Raw genomic sequence first — 24,260 nt, 5'->3', positions numbered from 1 at the left:
ATGGGAATTCCCAGACAATACTACTGGAGTGGGTTGCCGTTTCCTTCTCCAGGGAATCTTCCTGATCCATGGATCAGCTCCACATCTCCTGTATTGGCAAGCAGATTCTTTACCACTGAGTCACCTGGGAAGCCCTAGATGTACACTGAATATCATCAGCTATCAAACAATCCAGAAAAAACAAAGGTTACAAGCAATATTAGAAGAGTTGTGGGGCAGGGGGAATAAATTAGGAGTTTGAGATTAACATATGCACATTCCTATATATAATACAGTTAACAAGGACCAACCTCACAGGAACTCTATTCAATATTGTGTAATAACCTATATGGGAAAAAAATCTGAAAAAGAATGGATATATGTATATATAACTGAATCACTTGGTTGTACACCTGAAACTAATATAACATTATAAATAAACTATACTCCAATATAAAATAAGAGTTAAATTTTTAAAATGTCATAGAAAAAACAACAAAAAAAGAAAATTGGAAGAAAAATATGTTGAGGTCATTGTTTTGGAAATTTATAGAATCAGAAGAAAACTGGACAATTCACTTAGTGCCTCCCGGTGTCTTTAGACAAGAGTGCCCTACATAGTCTGTACAAAATGTTCGACTTCTTCCTGCTGCTGCTGCTACGTCGCTTCCGTCGTGTCCGACTCTGTGTGACTTCATAGACAGAAGCCCACCAGGCTCCCCCGTCCCTGGGATTCTCCAGGCCAGAACACTGGAGTGGGTTGCCATTTCCTCTCCAATGCGTGAAAGTGAAAAGTGAAAGTGAAGTCGCTCAGTCGTGTCTGACTTGTAGCGACCCCATGGACTGCAGCCCACCAGGCTCCTCCGTCCATGGGATTTTCCAGGCAAGAGTGCTGGAGTGGGGTGCCATTGCCTTCTCCATCGACTTCTTCCTAGAGAGCCTATTTCAACAAGCAACCTTTGGCACCAATTCCAGAGAAGTAACTGTTTTTAATACTCACTGTGGCTCACACAGTTGACATATGTTAGCATTCTGAACAGTTTTATAAGGGATAGTTGCAACCCTCATATAACAGAAACAGCAAAGCAAGATCATCAGCAAAATGCAGCTACGTGTCCACTCTGAAACAGTGGATGGCGCTCAGTTTAGGGTTTATGCACACATCATGTGCACAGACCGATGGCTCCCTGGGAATTGTCACAGCTGCAGATTACCTGATGAGGACAGAACTCATTCAGGGGCATTAATAATCTCTAGTAATAATAATATATTAGCAACATCTATTAATAAACTAATAATCTAGGGTATTTAGGTAAAAAATGCTCAAAAATCATCAAAATAAAGTTCTCAAAAACTTAATATCTCACTACTTCATCTATTATGGATATTATTTTATTTACCATCTAGATGACTTAACATCTTTTTTTCTAGCAAACTTGTTTTCAAATGTGTGGGGTAGTGCTGAATGAGTTTAGTCCCCTTAATACAGCCTTAAATCATGAACAATTACATCATTTTTAAGTAAGAATTTGAGTAAGAATTGTTATACAGCTGTGTCAATGGGGACAGCATTACCAAAGAACTAGGTAGGTTACTTTTAAAAGATAACAAAAACCACTACAATACTGTAAAGTAATTAGCCTCCAACTAATAAAAATAAATGAAAAAAATATATAAAAATAAATTTAAAAAAAAGTTTAGATGTAATTATTGAGCCTATTCTATTTCTCATGCATTTTTCTTAAATTCACTTTTTTATAGTTATTTAAAAATAAATCTTATGCTTTCTGGAATGACTATTACTGACTTTAAAGTTCTAAATTAAGTTCTTTTTATATTTGTGACACCAAAGTATATTTGTAAAGGATTGATTCTTGCACCTGATCCTTAGTGATAAATACAATCACACAAAGGTCAGAGGGACTAGTGAGAAGACTAGTGCCAATATTTTGAATTGATTGATGCAAACTTCAGATATACCCTTTCATTGCACAGAGGTATTGGGAAAAGTCACAAGTCTCATCAATTCAAGATTTTAAAAACGGAATTTGAATCATGCTAACCAAAGGAGCATGAAGCATGTGGGTGTGTGGACAAATTTGGCTTCAAGAAAACACCACATTTTCTTGGTTTTGTGGCCCAAACCATCTTTATCTTATTTATATTTGACAATGCACAAGTCCACATTTTATCTGTCATCTTACTAGTCAGATACTTCCACCTCAAGCAAGAAAAAATAAAACAGTTTAAAATTAGTTGCTGCATTGAAAGATGTATCAAAAATATAATCATTCTGTTTTAACATTCACTTCCCTCAATTCCATGTTGATGTGTCTTAATGCCAAAGACAGATGATAAAATTGTCTGTCCACCACTTAAACCTAAATTTTTATTGCTTCTTTCCAAAGTATTGAAAAGAGCCAAACATACTAATCCATAGTGCTGGGTTAAGCTTTCAAGAGTGATCTCACATTGTATTTATATTAAACCCAAAGATAGATTTCAATGTCAATCAACAACTAATAAAGGTAATTACTTTATCTTGTAGTAATGTAAGGTGTGATCCTGATTATGTTTTGTTTTCCAATTTTTGAAGAGCTAGCACTGTCAGCCTGCATATAAACCTATCTCCTAAATTCCTCGGCTTAGCTTTCCAGGGTGCCCTCATTGTTTATCCTGAACCCCCACCAAGTTTAAGCCCATAAAAGCTGAGGAGAGGAAGCTAAGACCATCCAGCCCCATATAGCTTAAAGGTTAAAGCTATTATCACAACTGGAATGTTTCAGAAACTTTAAGCTTCCACTGTCTTTTCCATTTTGAATAGGCTTATCTTCAAGAAGGTTGGGAATAACACAGGAAATGAACTTTCTTCATATGAAGCAAGTCAGAAGAGCATATGAATAAACCTACTTCTCACCTTCTATAGGCTTAACTCTGGCCAGAGGTATCTACAAATTAAACACGTGATTGAAGAGTGGAATGTGAGTGTGTGTGTTTGTATATGTGTGTTACCTCTTACTCTTTTATTCCTTCACCTTCCATTTCTGCACTCCCTGACCACCGACCCTCACACCCATCACTGCCCCTGACCTTGCTTCTCCCCTTTTTTCTCCTCCTTCCTACCTCACCCCTTCCTCCAATAAATTTCTTTTTACTTGTTTTCAAGTCCTAAAACATTGACTCTACAGGATTAGAAGAAATTGATTTGGTAATCTTGCATTGAATTGAGTTAGCATAGATAATCACTATTTATACTAGATAGGTATGGGGCTTCCCAGGTGGCTCAGTGGGTGAAGAACCATCCTGCACTGCAGGAGATGCAGGTTCAATCTCTGGGTCAGGAAGTTCCCCTGGAGGAGGGCATGGCAACCCACTCCCGTATTCTTTCCTGGAGAATCCCATGGACAGAGGAGCCTGGTGGAGTGAGGTCCTTAGGGTTGCAAAAAGAAGGACATGGCTGAAGTGACTGAGCACACATGCACACACATACTAGATAGGTGAGGTCCTTAAATCAATTTGGGACAGTATCAGGCAAATTAGCTAATTCCCAAATTTCTCATTTACATAGATGATCCTCATAGTGTGCCACTTAAATAGAATTCCTGTTGTGCTTCAGTCTTTCTCACATAGCATTGAGGAGTGAAATATTTTAGTATATCCTTTTTATTGCCCTGCTGATAAAGGGTTTTCCCTGTGAAAATAGTTTTTTCTACCTAGAGGCAAGAAAATTACTTAATGTTTACAGCTGTGAAGGTTTAGTAACACAGTCAGTCCCCTACAGTGAGTCCTCCTTGGCAAACTCTGGGAGACAGTGAGGGACAAGAAGGCCTGGCGTGTTGCAATCCATGGGGTCGCAAAGGGTCGGACACAACTTAGTGACTGAACAACGACCACAGTACCTACATATGAACAAGTTCCACTCTAAGAGCACATTTGCAAGTCCAATTTGTTTGTAAGTCCACAAAGTTAGCCTAGGTACCCAACATTTGGCTACACTCTACCAGCTACATCGCTGCTGCTTTTACACTTGCTTCCAGACATCCTGGGCTAGAAAATAATGTGCTAGTGTACTGTAAAGCTTACAAAAGCATAAACACTTTTAGAGGATGTACACACAGGACAGTGTATACCAGGCATGTGAACTAACTTATGTGGTTGGACATACAGACATACATTCGCATCTTTAAAAGTCTACAGCTTGAATGTTTTATATGTAGGGGACCTAACCATACTTCTGCTTATTGAAAGGAGGAAAGAACCTGGATATTTACTGTGGACTTAGAGTGGTTTAGAGATTGTAGATCTTCATATACTACGTCATCTGGCCCTTGTCACAATTCTCTGAGGCTGATAGTATTGCTTACTTTCTGCAGATGAATAAACTGAAGATAGTGATGGTGGTTTAGTTGCTAAGTCTTGTCCAACTCTTGTGACCCCATGGACTGTAGCCTGCCAGGCTCTTCCGTCCATGGGATTCTCCAGGCAAGAATACTGGAGTGGGTTGCCATTTTCTTCTCCAGGGGATCTTCCCCACCCAGGGATAGAATCTGGGTCTCCTGCATTGCAGGCAGGTTCTTACAGACTGAGCCATGAGGGAAGCCCAACTGAAGATGAAAGTGAAAGTCGCTTAGTCATGTCCGACTCTTTGTGACCCATGGACTACACAGTCCATGGAATTCTCCAGGCCAGAATACTGGAGTGGGTATCTGTTCCCTTCTCCAGGGGGTCTTCCCAACCCAGGGATCAAACCCAGGTCTCCCACATTGCAGGAAGATTCCTTACCAGCTGAGTCATCAGGGAAGCCAACTGAAGATGACAGAGGGTCAATTGTCAGAGCAAATTCAGGCATGTCTTTCAAGCTCAGGATTTACTATCAATATTAAGGCCATAGGTTTCTACATCAGGATTCCTTTCCTTTCAATTCAGTCAGTAATTTCATTGCTTTTTTGAAATTTTACTTAACAGTGCCTTTTATGTACCTCAGGCTAAGTTTGCAGAAATAATTTTCATATAAGCATTTATTTACTCAAAACATGTTTATTACATCATATGCATGATATGCCAGGCGCTGTGTTACATGTTGTGGAATCAAAGTAAATATCTTTGTTGCCACATATAATTCTCCTGCATTCTGGTAAAGCCAGGTGTGTAATCGGATCATCGCAGATGCTCACGCCCCTGGAAAGGCAATTGTGGCAAGGTTCAAGAGCATCAGTGCTTCAGGTCCACATCCGTATTGGATTACTGACTTTCTGAGAAATTCTGACGGAGCCCCCATGGATACCCCTGAACCTCAGATCTCGGCTCTTTTCCCCCTGTAATGTGCTCTACAAACTGTTCACTTCCTTTCCCAAGGAAACAACAGCCAGGAGCCAACTTTGCTGCTGGAAATCCATCTCTGGTTCCCTAGCTGTTATTCCTGTATAACTTCAGGCTGCCCACTTAAATTTTCTTTGCTGTAGTTAATTCTTTGCACAATACAGGTAATAGCTACCCTAGGGGCCACGGTAGGGCTTAATTAATTAATGTTTAAAACATCTTTGAAAATGTAGCATTGAAGCTACTAAGTAAGTGCAAATTATTATTATTATTAGTGTCATTGCCGTCATCATCTGTCTATTTCACATGTAGCCAAGGGCAGTCTCCAAGAGGTGAATCATGGTGCTTGTCTTCAGACCTGGCTCCATCTTCTAAGCTTGACTGCTTGATCTGAGAGTCTGACCCTAATTGTAGGCAATTAGAAATAGAGCAATTGAAAAAAAAGTGGTCTGCCTCTGAAAAGACAAACCATCCCCTGCTTCTACTTCCTTGACTCTGTTTTGGCTGCTGGTTGCTCAGGCTCTCTCCTGATCCTCATGCAATCATGTCAATGTATGTAATACATTATGTGGAAACTCTCCTTAGCAACCTGACCTGGATGCCCTGGGAGCCCTGAAATCTCATCCCACTCTGTAGAGCAGGGGACTGAGATTGAGGACCGTGAGTCATAGATTCAAACTGAGAATGTCAATGAGCCCATGTTTGGTTTAGCAGTTGAGGCTGTACTCTTAAGCCTGTTTGGAAAGAGAAAAATTACATGAAGGCATATAACATAATTTTGAATAAAGTTATTTAGTAGCTGATTGCTAGTTATTTGACTTATTTCAATTTGTTGTTTCAAAAAGAATGCCAATTATTATAAAAATTCAATTACTTTAAATAGTGAAAAATTTTTATTTTTACTGATGCATTTCCTTGTGTCTTTTTTATCCCCCTGAACAATTCTTAATATTCCTCATGATCAAATTCTTCCTCATTTAGGAAAATTCCCTACATCACTCTAGCCGGTGATAAATTTCCCTTCCCTGACTATGTGATAGACCTTGTCTACATCTTTTATTTTAGTAATATTTGCTGCTCTCTGACAATTTTACATTGTTTTCACTGACAACTTTTTTCAGAGGTTTATATCTTCTTTTTTCAATTACTTTACACAGCCATTATGGGTAGTAAGAAAGAGGTGTTCTTCTGTGCATCCTCTGAAATGCCTAAGTTAGATCATTAGAAATGGGACTTGATGATATTTGTTTATCCCTTCCTTCTTATTCAGTAGAGAAAACAGCTCCAGACTTTATATCCCAGAGATTATTTGACATCCTCATTGGATATTATGTCAAGGCTGTTCTACCTTTTTCCCTTCCTCCTGGGGACATGGCAGCATCTCTTGCAATTAGATTAGGTCGTGTGATTGATGTTGGTCAATGCAATATGGATTGCAATAGATATGATGCTGTTGCTTGAAAAGGCCTGTATGTATATTTCTCTTAGACATATCTCCCTGCTTGTCCTACTCTATTCACTAGCAGGCTGAATGGATAACACCCTAAGGACCTAGAGAAAGGCAGTGCCAGAAGATGAAAAGATCCCAAGCTACCACCTAGGGAAGAATTTCCCAGAAGACTTATGTGGCCTGGAAGACCCATGGTGGTCTGTTGCATGAGTGAGAAATAAACTTTCATTTTGATAAACCACGGATTGGGGGTGTTGTTTCCTCCAGAAGCCTAAGTTGACTCATAAAAACAGGTGACAATCACCTCATCCTTAACATATTCAGAATGGAACTCTTGTTTTCTTTATTCCCCAAATCCAGAGCTTCAGCACGTCTTACCCAACTTCTGGAAGTGTATCTCAAAACACACCAGATCTGTCCATTTCTCTCCACTGTTTTATATCACCTCCATGATTTTACATAAAGTTCTCATTATTTCTCATCAAGATTCTATAACTGCTCCTGTGGCTTCCATTCAAACATTTTTCTTCTCTTCAATCCACTCACTATGCAGCAACCAAACTCATCCTTTTAGGACAAAACTTAAACCATATCACTCTCTTATTTAGAACCCTTCAGTAGCTTAACCATTGCACCAAAAATAAATTTCAACTCCTAATCTTGACCTGCAAGATCCGGCATGTTCTGGCCCCTGCCTAGCTCACCAACCTCCTCTCACTTTCCAACTCCCTACAAAGTCTAGTCATCTGGAATTCTTTCAGTTTCCTTAGCAATCTAAATGTTTATCTCTTCCAAGATCTTCACCCATGCAGATTACTTTCTTTGAAGATTTTTTTCTCTTAGCTTCTCACACAGCCAGTTCCTTTCTACCTTTTAAATCACTGTTTAAACATCCCTTCTTCAGAGAGATTTTCTCTGATAGCAATATCTAAGGAAAATATCTCTACTCTGATATCCTTTATTGCAGCATCTTGCTTTTTTCCATGTTAGAAATTACCAGAATTTTATTTATTTATTTTTTCATTTATTTTTATTAGTTGGAGGCTAATTACTTCACAACATTGCAGTGGGTTTTGTCATACATCGCCAGAATTTTAAATTACATGTAGCAGATATGAACCTCGGGCCACAAGTTAAGAAGTCCAAGAATCATAGCTCTATTTTCCATAAATGGATGCCATTTCCCACTTATTCTATTTTAAGACCCCATTCCATTTGTGTATTGATTATGATATAGGTTCCAGATGCTATAACAAAGGGCCAAAAAATAGTGACTAATATAGCTTTGTTAAACTTAGTGACTCTCATGTATTAGAATTTTTTTCTCTCTCCTTTTATAATCTGGGAATAAGCAAACCAAGGCTGAAAAGGCCATTTTGAAATGTCAGGGATCCAAGCTCTTTTTGAATTGTTATTCTGCCTTCCTCATTATGAGGCTTCTGCATACAGGCACAAAATACAAGATGAACTGACTGTTATTTGGGGTGGTAGCTAAGAAGAGTGCATGGTTCAGGAAGAAACTAGGGGTAAAACAGTTCTGGGCCACAATTCCTGTGGCCCATGAATGCTCCCACATTGATAAGGTCTTTGAAGATTTCTAAAGGAGGTGACATTTTAGGAGAAGATAGACATTTTAGTAAAAGATGTGGAAAAGGATGAAGAAAAGGAGAGCTTAAGTGTTCAAAAATCCATACTTTTGTTTTTCTCCCTCCTGGTTTGGATATATAGTAAAAATACTAAAAATGCTTTAATAATAAGTACAGGTAATATGTTAAGAAACTATATTAATATAGTAATAATAAGTACAAAATAGTAAAAAAAAAAAAAAAAAGACAAAGAGTACCTGACTATAATAGAAATGAAATTAAATGTGATTAGAAACTGTTACAGAGTCCAAGCTGGTCCTACTTGCTGCACACCAGGCCAATAAATTGAATGACAAGTTGTTGGGGCAAGGAATAGCAAGTTTATTTGTAAAGACAGAAGACTGAGAAAATGGTGGACTAGTGTCCCAAAGAACCATCTTCCCTGTGTTAGAGTCCAGATTTCTTTTATATTAAAAGAGGAGGAAGTAAGGTCAGACATTTCCTGGTTCCAGTCAGCCTCCAGAGGAGATGTGTCAATTTATTCCTTGCTGCAGTCATTCATAGGTGGACCTAGTCACGATGTTTCCTGTGAGCTAAATAAAAGTATTTTAGCCTAACACTCACTACCTGGGAAGAAGGGTTTCCAGAGATGGGTTATTAGCTATAATTTAAGATTAGAGGTGACATCACTTTAGTGATCAACTTGTAGTAAAATGCAAACTTTCTTTCCTATTGTGGAATGATGAGAAAATCAGGAATATTTGTGGAATGTGGAAAGAATCATTTGACAGAAGGTATGATTCTGAGCAACAAAGAATAACTTAGCCTGGCAAAAGGGCTGGACCTAAGAAATCAACAATTCTTCTGCCAAAGACAAACAAGGATTGTGGCTGAAAGTCAGATTTCCTGTATCTGGCTAGAAGATTAGCATCAAAGTCACAGATCTAACATTAATTGAAGAAAAGGCTGGCAGTTTGAGAATTTAGTCTTTGGTGAAAGTGCTGTGGTGGAAGCTTTCATCACAAAAGGTTACATAAATTTAAGGAGGTGAATTTGAATCCACACCAATGGCAAGATGCCAGTTTTCTCAAGGGTTTCTGTAGTTGTTTTCTGTGCCGTAATATCTCTACTTAGCCACAAGGAGCTCTCCATCCCCATCACTGGCCACCAGTCTCTTTCTGTCTACAGCAATGGTGAGATAGCCATCTTTCCCTTGGTTAAGAGAAATCCATAGTTTGTTGTATTTGCCAAGACCAAAAATGTCGGGAAGCCAGGTTAGCAGAACTGCTGCCGTTGACATCTGTCACATCAACCACATCTCAAGAGCCAGGATGTCTCTCTATTGGTGATCATATCAGTTATTCCCAGGTCAGCCCCACCAATCACCAAACTCAGGTTACCTGTGTTGAACTGGATGAAACTGGTAACCTTACCAGTCTCTGCATCAATCTGAATGGTGTCTGTCATTTACTTTGATGAAAAGATCCAGATAGCTGCTGGTGTAAGCATCATGTATTGTCCGATGAGGGATTCTTTTAGTGCCCACTCTGCACAACTTGTATGTGGCTTCTCAGACATAATACAATGAATAGCACAGACTTTTGGTGGCATGGATCAGATAGAAATTCTCTCTGGTCTTGTCAGTGCTGATAACATTCATAAAAACAGACGGGTAGCTTATATCAATTTGGACCTTGTAATCAATCTATTACTCTTTCTTTTTCCTCCTAGCATGGTTAATTATGTGTGCGTGTGTGTATGTGTGTGTGTGTGTGTGTGTGTGTAGGGCTTCCCAGGTGGCACTTCTGGTAAAGAATCTGCCTGGCAGGGCAGGAAATGCAAGAGACTAGAGTTCAGTCCCTGGGTTTGGAAGATTCCTTAGAGGAGAAAATAGAACCCTACTCCAGTATTCTTGCCTGGAAAATCCCATGGATAGAGGAGCCTGGTGTTCTACAGTCCATGGGGTTGCAAAGAGTTGGATATGACTGAGCATATGATATGTATATACATGTGTATATATATATATAGGTATATTATATGTGTGTATATACATATATATATATATATATATATCTCACAAACTCAAAGCTGTCACATACTAAGATAGCAGATGTGATATGTCAACTTAGATTCAACAGAAGAATTTTAATGTTCAGATTAAATTGATGTGGTAAATTTGAATTTTATTGCCTTTTAGTATCTAAACAAAGCTTTCAACTTTAACTTGGCTTTATTATAATAAAAATGTATACATGTAGAGAGTCTATACTTAGTTTATACTTAGCACAGTATGATTCACATATGGGTATTCCCAAACTTTCTCCTGTCCCCAGGCCCCAAAGGGAAAGCTATTTGCACACTTAGCTGCCTTCTGTTCCCTACCCTACCCCTCCTTTCCAGAGAAGGGTCTGCTTCTGAGCAGATAATGGAAAAGACAACACCATGGTGGTGAAGCTTCCCTGGTAGCTCAACTGGTAAAGAATCCACCTGTAATGCAGGAGACACCCGTTCGATTCCTGGGTCGGGAAGATCCCTTGGAGAAGGGATAGGCTACCCACTTCAGTAATCTTGGGCTTTCCTTGTGGCTCAGCTGGTAAAGGGTCCACCTGCAATGCAGGAGCCTCCGGTTCAATTCCTGGGTTGGGAAGATCCCCTAGAGAAGGGATAGGCTACCCACTCCAGTGTAAACCCAGTGGATTTGGCCCATGAATCATATTGAACCACTGCATGCATATCTGAGTTATTTTATCTCCTGTTAGAGAATACTTAAGTCTGTTCCTTGAGAAAATTTTGAAGGGAAGGCATTCTTTCAGTCTGGGGCCACTGGTTGATGGACAAGAGCAAGTCCTTTGGCCAGTTTGTCCAGCATCCAATACCTTGGGGTTGCTACCTGCTTCAGTACCCTTTGGAATCATAAATTATTGCTCTTAGGTACCGAGTGAATATGAGAAGTTGTATACAAGCTTTGGAGAAATCATCCGAGGGGAAATGATCTACCTAGTGATTTCCAAAATAGATAAAAGGCCCATTTTAGTAAAAGTTGCACAGTAGATGATACATCAACACAGAGGAAAGAAGTACAGTGGATTTAAAAGCTTTAAAGTGTTGATGTTCCACACGTAAGAGCCTAGAGCAATGTTATTCTCTTTGGACTTAAGGACAATGAGAGCCTCTGTTGTTGGACAGAAGAACTTCTTTAGTTTGATATGACCAGAGCATTGAGCCTTTATGATGAGAGCCAAGGGAGGAGGCTCAGAGTTAGTGAGGAAGCCCAGCCAGTAGGGACCAATATTCCATCCTGAGTAACCATACAATTTTTGCTAAATCTCAGGATGACGGTCTGTGTGAATGGAGTATCCACTAAGTATCTTTCACTGAATATTTATTTATAATCTCTTGAGCTTCCGTTTTAAGTTTCCTCCATTATTCCCATGCTTTATGCTCTAAAAAAAAAAGCCTATTTTGTCAGAGGACGGACTTTATTTTCCTTCCAACAGAAAGAAAAGTCAAGTCCAGTTTCATAAATGATGAAGTATAGAATAATATGTTAATATCTAGCTTTAGCTTTTTAAATGTACAAAGACCAAATTGCTAATTAAAAGCTCCTAAGCATGCAGAACTTAAACACCAAGATTATTAGTTTATTAATAGAATAAACCTTCCAGTAATTTTCAGATCTCAAAGTCATCTATTACCTTCTACCACAAAAGACTAAATATAGACTTTCCTTACTTCTATAGGAAAAAGGGGATACATGTTTCAGACCACACATGAAGAATAGTTTTGCTGTGGTTTTTAGGTATATTCCCACATTTAACGATAGAAACAGAAAGCAATTTAAGAACATTTTCCATGTGTGTCCAAAATGGAAGACACATCATCCTCTTCACAAAAGAGCCAGCAGTTCCTGTTGTCTGACAAGGGCAGTTAACTTATATCCATGTGCACAAGGGCTCGTGGGTGTCCAGGAATACAAACCTTCAGTGAGCTTACCAGAAGTTTTATGATGTTTTCCTTTGTGCAGTTTTTCAAATGCAATATATTCCCCTAGGAATAAGTACTTTCCCCATGGCTTCTGCATACGCATGGGATCAAGGCAGCCATTTGATTCTTCACGTGGTAAAGAGTCTGCCAGCAACGCAGAAGACCTGGGTTCGATCCCTGGGTTGGGAAGATGCCCTGAAGGAAGAAATGACTACCCACTCCAGTATTCTTGCCTAGGAAATACCATGGACAGACGAGTCTGGTGGGCTACAGTCTGTGGGCTCACCAAGAGTTGGACACAACTGAACAACTAACACTTTCACAGGACACACATACACACACGCACACACACACACACACACACACAAATGACCCAACAGCACAAGTGCATAAAGTCATGAGAATTTTCCAGCACTGTGTGGAAAATTAGAAAAAACTCTGAAGTAGTTATTACATCAGCATTTTCTGCAAATGTAATTCAACAAGTGGCACATATTATATCTAGGAAGGATTGGCTATGTCTAGAGAGAGCTAGGTAGTTGTCTCTTTTTAAAAAATGTCTTTGGCTATGCCAGGTCTTAATTGTGGCATGTAGGATCTGGTTCCCTGACCAGGGATTGAACCTGGACCCACGTATTGGGAGCATGGAGTGTTAGCCACTGGACCACCAGGGAAGTCCCCAGGCAGTTGTTTCTTATGGGTGGTTATCAGTTCTCTCTCTCTCCTTTGAAAAAGTGCAGATTATGCTAAGGCCCACTAGATTTACGTATTTTGACTGAATTCAGTTATTGCTTCCAAAATAATTCACTTTTTTGAGGGGGATAAGAGTTTCAATTTCCTCAACCCCTTTTCCACTCTACCCCATTCCACTATTACCACCACTAATGAATGAAGCCAGACAGTACAAATGTCTTGAGAATGTTCCAACTTTGACAAGGGAAAGTAAAATATTGCATGATTATGTATCACAAATGAGGTTTTGATTGTAGCCACACAACTCAAAGATAAAATGATTTGTTCTGGTTTTGTTCTTAGTCTCTTATTGGTATTGCTCTCCAAGGCACCAATAAGAGGGTGAAAAGAACAAACAGCTTTCCAGGAGGATTTTTCTAAGAATTTCAACCAAAGATCCAAAAGATAATAGCAGAAATCAGATTCAAAAGAAACAAATAAGGGAACAATGGTAAAATGTGCGGAAGAACAATTGAGGACTGTGGTCATCTACAAGCTTCACCAAAGATTGGCTAGGAAGCCGAGAAGTAGCCAGCATGATACAAGGGAGCAAATGAATGTTTTCCAAACAGGTGTCATTCATTGGGTGTTTTTAGGAAGCTCTAGGATTGATTGAGATGGTTTCGGCATTAGGTCACTTTTCCGCGAAATAGTTCTAGCAACTTTCAAGATGTGAGAGATGATGTATTATTTTTGTATAGAAACAAATTCTGATTTATTAGGGAGAGTATAGATTAGGAAAAGTGACCACCCATGCTTTCTTTTTTATCTTCTTTTCCAGATGTTTTTTGTGTGTTTGTGTTCTTTTGTTGTGATGAACTTGAGTACAATTTTGCAAATCTTTGCCTCCATGATAACATACAAGTCGAGCTGGCTGGACTTTCCCAGAAATGGGGGTGCTAGGTAAAGTAACATGGGCAGAGTCAGGGGCTAATGTTTATATAAACCCTAAAGCACCTTTCAGACCTTAAATGTCAAATCTGCATCAAAATCTAGTTAGAAGGAAGAGTCATTGTTAGTAAATAATAATTCATTGAATTCTATTTAGGGAGTGTTTTGTTTTTTCTGGGTCTTCCCTGCTTCTTAGCTTATTATTATAGAAATTTTAAAAATTTTGTTGAATTACAGTTGGTTTACAATGTTGTTAATTTCTGCTGTACAGAAAAGTGACTCAGATGCACACACACACACACATACACATGTATCTTTTTTGTATTCTTTTCCATTCTGGTTTATCACAGGATATTAAATATAGTTTGCTGTGCTAGTAGAGAAAATTTTAATTTTTATTCTATAAGGCAGAAAGTTAAACAGTCATGGATATCTTAAATAAGTTCAAGTAAGGCTGAGATGGAACTAAATTTGGTCAGTTTAATTTTTGGCTGCTCTTCAATGTAGTTTAAACCACAGTTATCACTGATCCGTTCAGTTGCATAATTCATTCTACTTAAGAATGTTCGTCTCTCCCATGCCACACAAGTAGAACTGGCTGGACTTTCCCAGAAATGGGGGTGCTAAGTAAAGTAACATGGGCAGAGTCAGGGGCTAAGATAACACATTTCTACCGTGAAATATGCCACAAGAACAAAGGTGGAGACCATTTGATCCATTCCTTAGAATTATTCTTCTTAAAATGTAGCATATGATTTTATTGACTGTGTACTAGAGATTAAAACTGAAGATATATATTCTCCTATATGAAAAAAAAAAACAAAAGTGTTTCTAATTTTGGTAAACTCGATAATGTGTCCCTAATATTCCAGAAAGAACTCTGGAATCCTGGTGCCTTGAAATGAGAAAAATACCTAAGCTCTAAATTTCACAGGGTAGAAGAGATCAGTTTCATTTTAAACTCTTCTGCAATTTAGTTGACAGCACCAGGGTATCATTTGACTTGCATGTCTTCAGCATATATTAGGAAGTTACTAGGCTAAATGAGGTTAAGGAGGAGTTTATGGTAAAATATCCATGCCCTTGAGCAATGTATAAACATGTGTATTCTTAGAAGCTTTGTTAACATAGAACAATGTGCTGGTACGTTTGTAACTCACCTAAATATTCCAGCAAACAAGATGTCACAGAGATATGATATCCTCATGGCACAAAAATGTAGACATTTATGATGTGTTGTTTTATGTTTTCAGTAAATTGTGTGGGAAGCTGTGGTGAATTAGCATTGAACCGAGGGTAAGACTTTCCTATTCCTTCCATCCCCGTAAGCTAATTTCATCTTGCTACCCAGGCTGGTCTGCAAGGTTTATTTCCACAAGAGTTTTCCCTTGACGAATTCACACTTTATAAGATTTTAAATTTCAAAAACCACCTGAAACATGCTGTTTCACTTCTGTGTCCCGCCCAAGTGCCTGTCACATAGTTAACCCAATAAATAGTTACAGAAAGAAGAGAGGAAAGAGGAAAGGATGAAAGGGAGAGAGGGAGGGAGGGTTCTATGTTCTGCGTACATTGTGGTCACACTGGATAGTGTAGTAAGTGTGGGGTGGTGTGTATAGTTCAAATAGTCATAGGTCTCTCCCCTTGTTGTTGGTTGACATGTCCTGTTCTGATGTTGACTAGAACAAACCACCTGTAACTAGCAAGCCACTCACCAGTTTTTAAATTTTATTATATTTTTAATTAATTTTCATTGGCATATAGTTAATTTACAACATTGTGTTAGTTTTAGGTGTACAGCAAAGTGAATCAGTTATGCATATACATGTATCTACTCTTTTTAAGATTCTTTTCCCGTATAGGTTATTACAGAGTATTAAGTAGAGTTCCCTGCAGCAACCTTATTTTTAGAAAGTAATCACAAAATGGGGAGAGATGTAGGCCAGTCACCATTTTAAAGATTTGATCTCAACAAATATCCACCTGTCTGATTCACTGTTGCATGCTCTGTAAAATTTGGTGTTCAGAGCATTTGAGTTACTACCTCAGGCCCTTAAAAAATTTTTTTTTTAATAATTTTCCTGTAAAAGGAATACATCTCTTTTGACTATTGAACACTAGGTAAATGTGTAATTTCAGTGTTTGGGGAGTCCTGGTCCAGCGAGAATGATACTTATATTGTATTTCTATGACATAGACACACATAGAGGCAGGCCTACTGACTGGAAGGAAATAAAGGGAAGAATCTAGTTATGAAAAAACTAGATAATTGAAGAGGGAAAGGAATCTAAGACATGAGCTCTCACCATCTACTCTCCTGCTGCACCTATTTTGGTCTGATTAGAGGGAACCTGCCCATCTTATTCCCACCACAGGAAGCCCATCTGCATATCTGGTAGCTGACGAGGTGAGCAAGAACTTGGGGCACTGTGAGTTATGTACTGTGTAAGCGTGAGCTCTCTACTCACTGTAGAAGTGTTGATTGGCTCAGGCTCTATGCACCGTATTGCCAGGCACTGTCCACTGAGTGGTCTCTTAGGGCAGCATTTCCAGTAGTGAATTCTCCTTTGTTAGGCAACTGGTCCTCAAACTTTTAATATCAGTAGTTATCTTGCTAATGTTTCATAACTTAGTGGACTTATGGGATATGCACCCATGCTTAGAAGACTTCCAAGATGTTTTGTACACCTGAAACTAACACAATATTGTAAATCAGCTCTATTTCAATAAAAAAGTACAAACTTCCAGACACAAAATAAATGTCATGCAGAGGTAATGTACAGAATGGTAACTATAGTTAATAATACTATATTGTGAACTTGAAAGTGGCTAAGAGAGTGCATTAAAAAAATTCTTGTCACAAGAAAATAAAATTGTCAATCTGTGAGGTATGGATGATATGTTATGGTGATAATTTCACAGTATACACAAGTATTGAATCTTATCATACACCTGAAACTAATATAATATGTCAATTATACCACAATATTTTTTTAAAATAAATCAAGTAGACAGATGACCCTCAGGAACAGAAAAAGGAGAGCAAGTTCACATTTTGCACATTCATTGAGCTATCCATTTATAATTTGTGTAATGTTTGTATGTTTGTGAAAACTCAGTAAAAACTCATTTCAAAACATATCTATTCAACAAGCTGCTTTGCTTATTTAAGGAATGAAGAAACTAATCCTCATTTTAAGCATTAGTTAGGCAAGTAGTTGTTAGGAAATTTAAACATTGTATAGAAGATTAGATGAAGTGACTTTTGGTTATGTAATATTTTGACCCTTACGTTGTATAATTTTCTGATGCTAGGCTGAAGTCTCCTATATCTTCAATCATTCTTCAGATAACTCTGTTTCATGTCCATCCATTATTGTAAACCAATTTCTTTTGAAGGCAAATGGTTCTCCAAGAACAGAACCATCAGCTTTGTTGTTCTAAATGGCACAGAGTGCCTGCAGGTTTTATGAAATTTCACTGATGTGTGTTGGCACTTGTGCTGTGAGTCTTTGTCAGACAGTCCCCAGTAGCAGAAACTAAAGCCCATTAGCCTTCATGTTGCTCTTACTCTCCCTCATTTTCCAAGTTGTACTAAGTGCTCAATGTTTGGGGGCTGCTGTTGACATGTTGTTTGCTATTTCAGTCCCTTTGGTTCTAGGCATCTTCAGGGAATACTAACAGAAATGGAAAACAAATGTAAAGTAAAAAGTCAAGAAGGACTGTAAAGCAGGCAAAAAAAAAAAAGCAATTTTTGTCTTACAAAGTGAAGCTACAAGTAATTTGATGGAGGAAGAAGCCACAGCAAAGAATCCAAAGCATGTGATTCATGAGATAAAATGAGTCTCAAGTGAGAACAAAATGTGACGGAGGAAGTTCAGTCCTTGAGAGGTCCTGGTAAGCTACAAATATGGACCACACAGAATTTTAAACTTTTGATTGGAAGCTACTAAGAAAAAATAAAATACATATAGTCTATATAAAAAACAAAACAAAGTGTTTAGGAATCTTCCTACAAATTTATCCATAGAAGAAAAACAGTTTATGCCCTGTGTTCAGGATGGGGTTTATCAGATACCAGGCATTTTACCAGGTGTCACTGCATATCTGGAAGATAGCTCTTATTTGTAAATATGATTCAGTATTCCTTTCTTGCCTTCTATGAGGCCTTCCTATATACATAGTTCCTTAATTTTTGTATCTTAAATGGGTTTCTGTCACTTGCAACCAAAAGTATACTAATACTTAAACCTGCAAGTGTTTTTTAAAAAAATATAACCTTGGAGAAAACATGGAACCAATTCATGGGGGCTGGAAGCACTGTTTCCCAATTCCAAAAATAGAATGAAAACCTGTTAATTTTTGGTAACGATACCTGGTTTTTCTCTTGAGATCAGATATTATGCTCTTTGAGGCTGAAGTTTTGATAATTCTGTAGTAAATTATTGGGCTTTCCAGGTGGCATTCAGAATCTGTGTGCCAGTTCAGGAGGTGCAGGTTCAATCCCTGGGTTGGGAAGATCCTCTGAAGAAGGAAAGGCAAACCACTCCAGTATTCTTGCCTGGGAAATCAAATGGATAGAGGAGGCTGGTGGGCTACAGTTCATGGGGTTGCAAAGAGTTGGACATGACTTCTTGTTGTTCCATAGACTGCAGCACACCAGGCTTCCTTGTCCTTCACTAGCTCCAGGAACTTGCTCAAACTCACGTCCATTGAGTTGGTGATGCCATCCAACCATCTCATCCTCTGTCACCCTCTTTTCCTCCTGCCCTCAATCTTTCCCAGTATCAAGGTCTTTTCCGATGAGTCAGCTTTTTGCATCAGGTGGCCAAAGTGTTGGAGCTTCAGCTTCAGCATCAGTCCTTCCAATGAATATTCAGGATTTATTTCTTTTAGGATTGACTGGTTTGATCTCTTGCCATACAAGGGACTCTCAAGAGTCTTCTATAGTACCACAATTAGAAAGGACATGATTTAGGGGCTGAAAAACAAGAAAAGTAAATTACTAAATTAGCAGAAATTGCTGTTTATTTCTGATGGCCTCCATAGATGTATTTCAAGAGGGCAAGAAGTTCCTGTACAAGGTTACATTGCTAAAAACTAGAATTGGAAATAATGGGGTAAGTCTATAACTTTGTTTTGGGAAGATCTTAAACTGCTTAAGATCAAATTTTCATTGGTCTTTCTGAGTTGAGATATTAGTATAGTGTTTTTTTTAATAAACTTTACTTCTGATGCTAAAGATAACACAGGGTTGACGTTTGAAATATGAATATGCAGAAAAAGAGATTAATCAGAGAACACCAGTTTCATAGTCTTTTACTCCTCTTATCTCACAAAGCACCCTTTGACAATTGCTATATTATGTAGTTCTGGTTGGAAATTAACCTTAGCATTATTCCATCATTCTTGAGCTGTGCAGTCCAGTATGGCAGCCACTAGCCACATGTGGCCAGGTAAATTTAAGTTAATTAAAATTAAATAAAATGAAAAATGTAGTTCTTCTTTGGCTCAAGCCACTTAGCAAGTTCTTAGAGGCTATGTATGCCTAATGTCTACCATAATGGATGGCACAAAATAAGAGCATTTCCATCATTGAAGGAAATTTTATAAGATAGCTTTGATCTAAAATTCATTTATGGAAAAAAATATCTAGCTGCCCAAGTCAGCCCTACTGTGTTTTGTTTATGCTCCAAGGCTGATAACTTTAAGTAGAAATTAAATTAGAAGAATGGACAACATCTTCAGTTTGTAGTTCAGTCTACGTTAGACCACACAGTTTCCTATACTGTTAATTAGTAAGGAGTGTCTACAATAATGATATTGAGCAGCAGCCACTTAAATAGTCTTAGGATAATTATATGATCAAAAATATTCTCAAGACTGAAAAAAAGTGACCACATTTCTCAACATCTTAAGTAATTCACAGTCACCAAAATCACCACCAAGAGAACTGGACAACTCAGTTGGGACAACCCAAGGATTCTACAATGCCTCTTTCATGGATGATCCTGAAAAACAGTGAAAATATTTCCAAGAGTCTGATCTTGAGGTCAATATTGACCAATTATGAGGCTAAGTCAATTGTCAAAGAAGTTAGTCACACATCCAATGTCCATCTTCTTACCTCCATCTATAAGTGTCCAAGGTGTGCTGCATTCCCCTCTCTAGTTTTTTAAATGGGAATTTCCACTGCTGCAATCTTCCCCTTCCCACCCCACTCTCTGCCACCTTGAGCTATATTAGAGGAGAATGTTAAGTCTATATATTTTTTGTACCTCAAGAGCCTTGTTTGCCTCTGATGGAGCCCTCTAGAGAAGGAATCCTGAATTTCTGAACCGATGATCTTGTCACTTCTGGAACATTAACAGGACGTAATTTCTAATTGTCTACTGCACAGTTTGTAGAGTGGGGTTGAGTGGACTTGAGGTTCATGGAACAGGTAAAGTAGGTTAAGCAAGAGTTCATTAGGAATTGTGTGTGAAAATGAGGAAATACATGTGTTAGAGAAGTCATAGAGTGATGAAGAACTCTTTAGTTGTGATAAATTCCAAATCTGGTAGAACATCTCTGCTCAGTCTGACATATTGTTGTTTTTGTTTTTTGTTTTTTTATAGTATGACTCCTCTTGGCTCCAGTAGGTTGGTGAAGCTTATACTTATCCAAAGGCTTTTCCCAGACATTTCCCTCTAGCCAGAGCTGATCAGTCTAAAGATGAACACCAGACCTAGGCTTGATAAAATGAAGTATGAAAGTCCAGAATGTGATCATGGACAATCTTTCAGAAAAAAACGAACATACAATTAAGAGCAGGAAAACCTGAGTCTCATCATAACTGTCAGTTTGTTCAGCCTGGGACCTATCACTTTATCTCTCTGGACCTGTTTCTTCATATGTAAAAAGAAAGGCTTGATACTAAAATATTGTTATATATTCCAGGGTATTATCTATGGAATGTTAGTGACCATAATGCAAGGGAAAAAATGGTGTTGGTCAGTTCTGCACTTACTGAAATTTCTTTACAATAAGACTTCTCAGAACATTGAATAAATTAATGTGCACTGTGAATCTTCTAGGAAGATCCAAATGTGCAATATTTACTTAATTTCTTTGATATCAGATCATTTTCTTCCCTGGGAGGCTTTCACAAAGCAGTGTTTGCATGGAATACGTTTTGAAAAATATAGCAGAAGATCTTCTCTGAGATTCTTTGCTGCTCCAAGATCCCAAGCATTTCATGCTCCCAGCTTTCACTGGCTTATGGTACAGCCCAGTGGAGAAGAGAGCATTTAATATCGAGTCTACATAGTTTGAAATCAGACCCTCACTTCAGTTAGAAATCTTGTGAGGCACCCAGATGTGTCTCTTGCATACTGCCAAGCAGGCAGCTTGACTGGATTTTTGTTCAAATCAGGCGAGCCTGTTGGCATGGAGCAGAAAGAGAGAGTGAGGATTCCTGGCTGCCTTTTCCATTAGCCACGCAGCAGCTGCAGCTCATGGCTGAACTGTTCTTCGTCTTAACTGGGCATGTGTCCAATAGCACAGAAGAATATAGACAAGGAAGAAAGGATTCCTAAAGGAATCCAAAGGATTCCCTTTAGGATCCGAAGGACAGCAAGCTACTACCTATCCTTAGCTAAAGGAATCCTAGAGAATTTACCCAGGATTCCAACACTGAGGGCAGGAGAAGGGGGGCAACAAAAGGATGATGGGTAGTTGACATCATCAACTCAACAGAAGTGAGTTTGAGCAAACTCACCACTCAGGAGATGGTGAAGGACAGGGAACCCTGGCATGCTGCAGTCCATGGGGTCACAGAGAGTCAGACACAGCTGAGCGGGTGAACAACAACCAACATTAGAAGCTATTTGAAAGGTCATCTCATCTGAACTCAGTGGCTACTTGACTTCTTTTTGTCATGGTGTTAGATATTTTCATTGAGAAACACTTTAACAGCAAAGCAAGGTGTTGTACCCACAGAGATCTAATAAGCAGAAAAGGCTTCTTTATTGACTCCCTACAGGTTCCATCTGTTGGTTTGGTTCTACCTTCTAGGATCATTTAGAATGAGCCTAAACCAGTCTCATATGACAGATGTAAAAATCAGAAGGTGATTCACCTTGTAGTTCTGAAGATCAGATGAAATGCCAGTGAAACTGCTTTGAAACCATTCAATAACATGACAGGTAAATATAGAAAATTACATTGAGCATTTTTCCTTGTACCATCTTCTCTCAAAGTTGGGGTACACAATTTTTGCTTAAGTCACTAGATATTTGTGCATATTTCTAAAAGAATATCTATATAGCTAATATATGCAATATATGGAACATAGTGCTTTTGTTAGCATATGGGTAAATATTATATATAATTCACATTAAGCACCAAGATAGAAATCCCCAAATATGCATGCAGCAGCTGTAGTATAATCATACACTGGCAGTGAATTATTGTCTGAAGGTGAACCATATAATAAGCTCTGCAATGGTCAGTGGGTGAAGAACTCAGAGGAGGGGCCTACCAGGGATTTTGTCTGGGGAACTGTTTGATCTGTTGCCAACTTGGTCACAGATATCGATTACAGAAAATTCTATGAGATATGCATATCATTAACTTAGTAACATAATATTTTGGTCTCTATGGTGTTCCTCTTGAATGTATAAATGTAGCTAACAACATGTGTTTCTGCCAGTGAGAGAGATTTTTTTAGGTGAATCACCATAAAACTTGGGGGGAGTAAAGAGCTTTCTGATATTTTAACAGAAACTATAGAAACTAGACTGCATTAATCAATCCTTTTGAAGTTTTTCATGAATCACTTTATACCCTAAATGAACTTCGGGAAAAAAAAAAAAAAAACAACCTTGAAATGCCTATAGGTAAATTGACAAATTGCTCATTTGACTAAAGTTTTTCTTAAGACTCAGAATGTCAGCAAAATAGCAAGTTAAAAGTTTCTGGAATCTTTGGTTTAATAGATTTTGTTATTTCTTCTGTTCAGAGGAGAATTCACTATATTTTGAGCATGTCCCAAAGAAAACTTAGACCAAATGATTCTTCCTTTTTCAATTATTTTAAGAGATCATCTTTATGGAATTATGTGTTATCTCAAAAAGGAGTTCTTTGTTATCTCTGCTAATTTGCCTCAAACTACCATTCCTTTTCTTGAACAATTTTTCACTAAGACAGGTATAAATGATTAATCACTCTTTATTTTTAGCAATCCACACATTTTCTAGTAAATACTTTGAAAACAAACATTTGAATCCTTTTTAGTTTTCTGACTCTTTTATCAGAAATTGAATTTTATTTGGCTCATTTGTTGGCATGGAACTGAAAACATCACTTAAAATTACCATAAGTGATCTGAAAAACTATGGAATAATTTATACCTAAAAGTTGAATAGACCTCCATTATTATCTGTAGAGTTTTCCATCCAATGTAGGAGTATAAGGAATTTCTGACAGGTTAATATTCAACCAATCTTTCTCCTTTCCTTCCTTCCCTCCTTCTGTCCATTTGTCTGTTAAGTTTAGATAGATAGATGATAGCTAGCTAGATAGACAGACAAGGGTATTCTGACAGGAAACCAAAATCTTTGGATCAGAAGACAGATTGTTATTACCCACAGAGCACTTTAGCATTACTTTTCCAGTCCCCCACAGGGCAACACAATGAGGACAGATGTTCACTTGAACATTCATCAGGGTTGTTCCATAGGAGAGGAGCTCAGAAATTATGAGACTCAAAGCTTAAATAATGTGGCTAGCACAAGATCCCATTCTCCCTTCAGAGAGAGAAAGTCCTTCACTCTGGAATATAATCAAATCTCTGGGGAGGGGAATAAGAAATTTCCAGAGTTTTTAGTACCCTAGAGTGTAAACAAGTGGTTCTGGGGTAAACAAGCCTTAAAACGTATTCCCTATACGTTATCTTTTCATCCTTTCACCAAGTTAATACTCGTGTTCTTCCTCAGATTTCCTGCACTGTGTGGAAAGGTGGAAATATTCACTCTAGGGGGTGAATGAATATTCAGTGGGGTCTTCAAGTGGTGAAGACAAAGCCTAAACAAGATAAAATAAGTAAGTATATTGTACATTAGAAAATGAAGTGCTGAAGGAAAACCTCAAGAGGAGGAGAGAGACAAAAGTGTGAAAGTTGGGCGGGGCAGATTGAAATTCTAGGGCGGTTCAAAGTGGTCTGGAAGCTGTCATGTTACTGAGTCCCTCACTTTCAAATTACAGATCCCTTTGAAATGAAATAAAAGATTTGAGGAGATTTTCTTTAACAATTTAGTTTTTTGTTGATGTTGTTTTGT

The 24,260-nt window shown here is 38.2% G+C and overlaps 1 pseudogene; it reads right to left on the bottom strand.

Annotated features, from left to right (window-relative positions):
* Positions 1–9,460: 9,460 nt before the first annotated feature.
* On the bottom strand, positions 9,461–15,148 carry LOC133069548 (small ribosomal subunit protein eS4-like; annotated as a pseudogene).
* Positions 15,149–24,260: the final 9,112 nt, after the last annotated feature.

This window comes from Dama dama, chromosome 14, assembly GCF_033118175.1.
Source record: "Dama dama isolate Ldn47 chromosome 14, ASM3311817v1, whole genome shotgun sequence".
Taxonomy (NCBI): Eukaryota; Metazoa; Chordata; class Mammalia; order Artiodactyla; family Cervidae; genus Dama; species Dama dama.
This window is presented reverse-complemented; position numbering and strand designations above follow the sequence as displayed.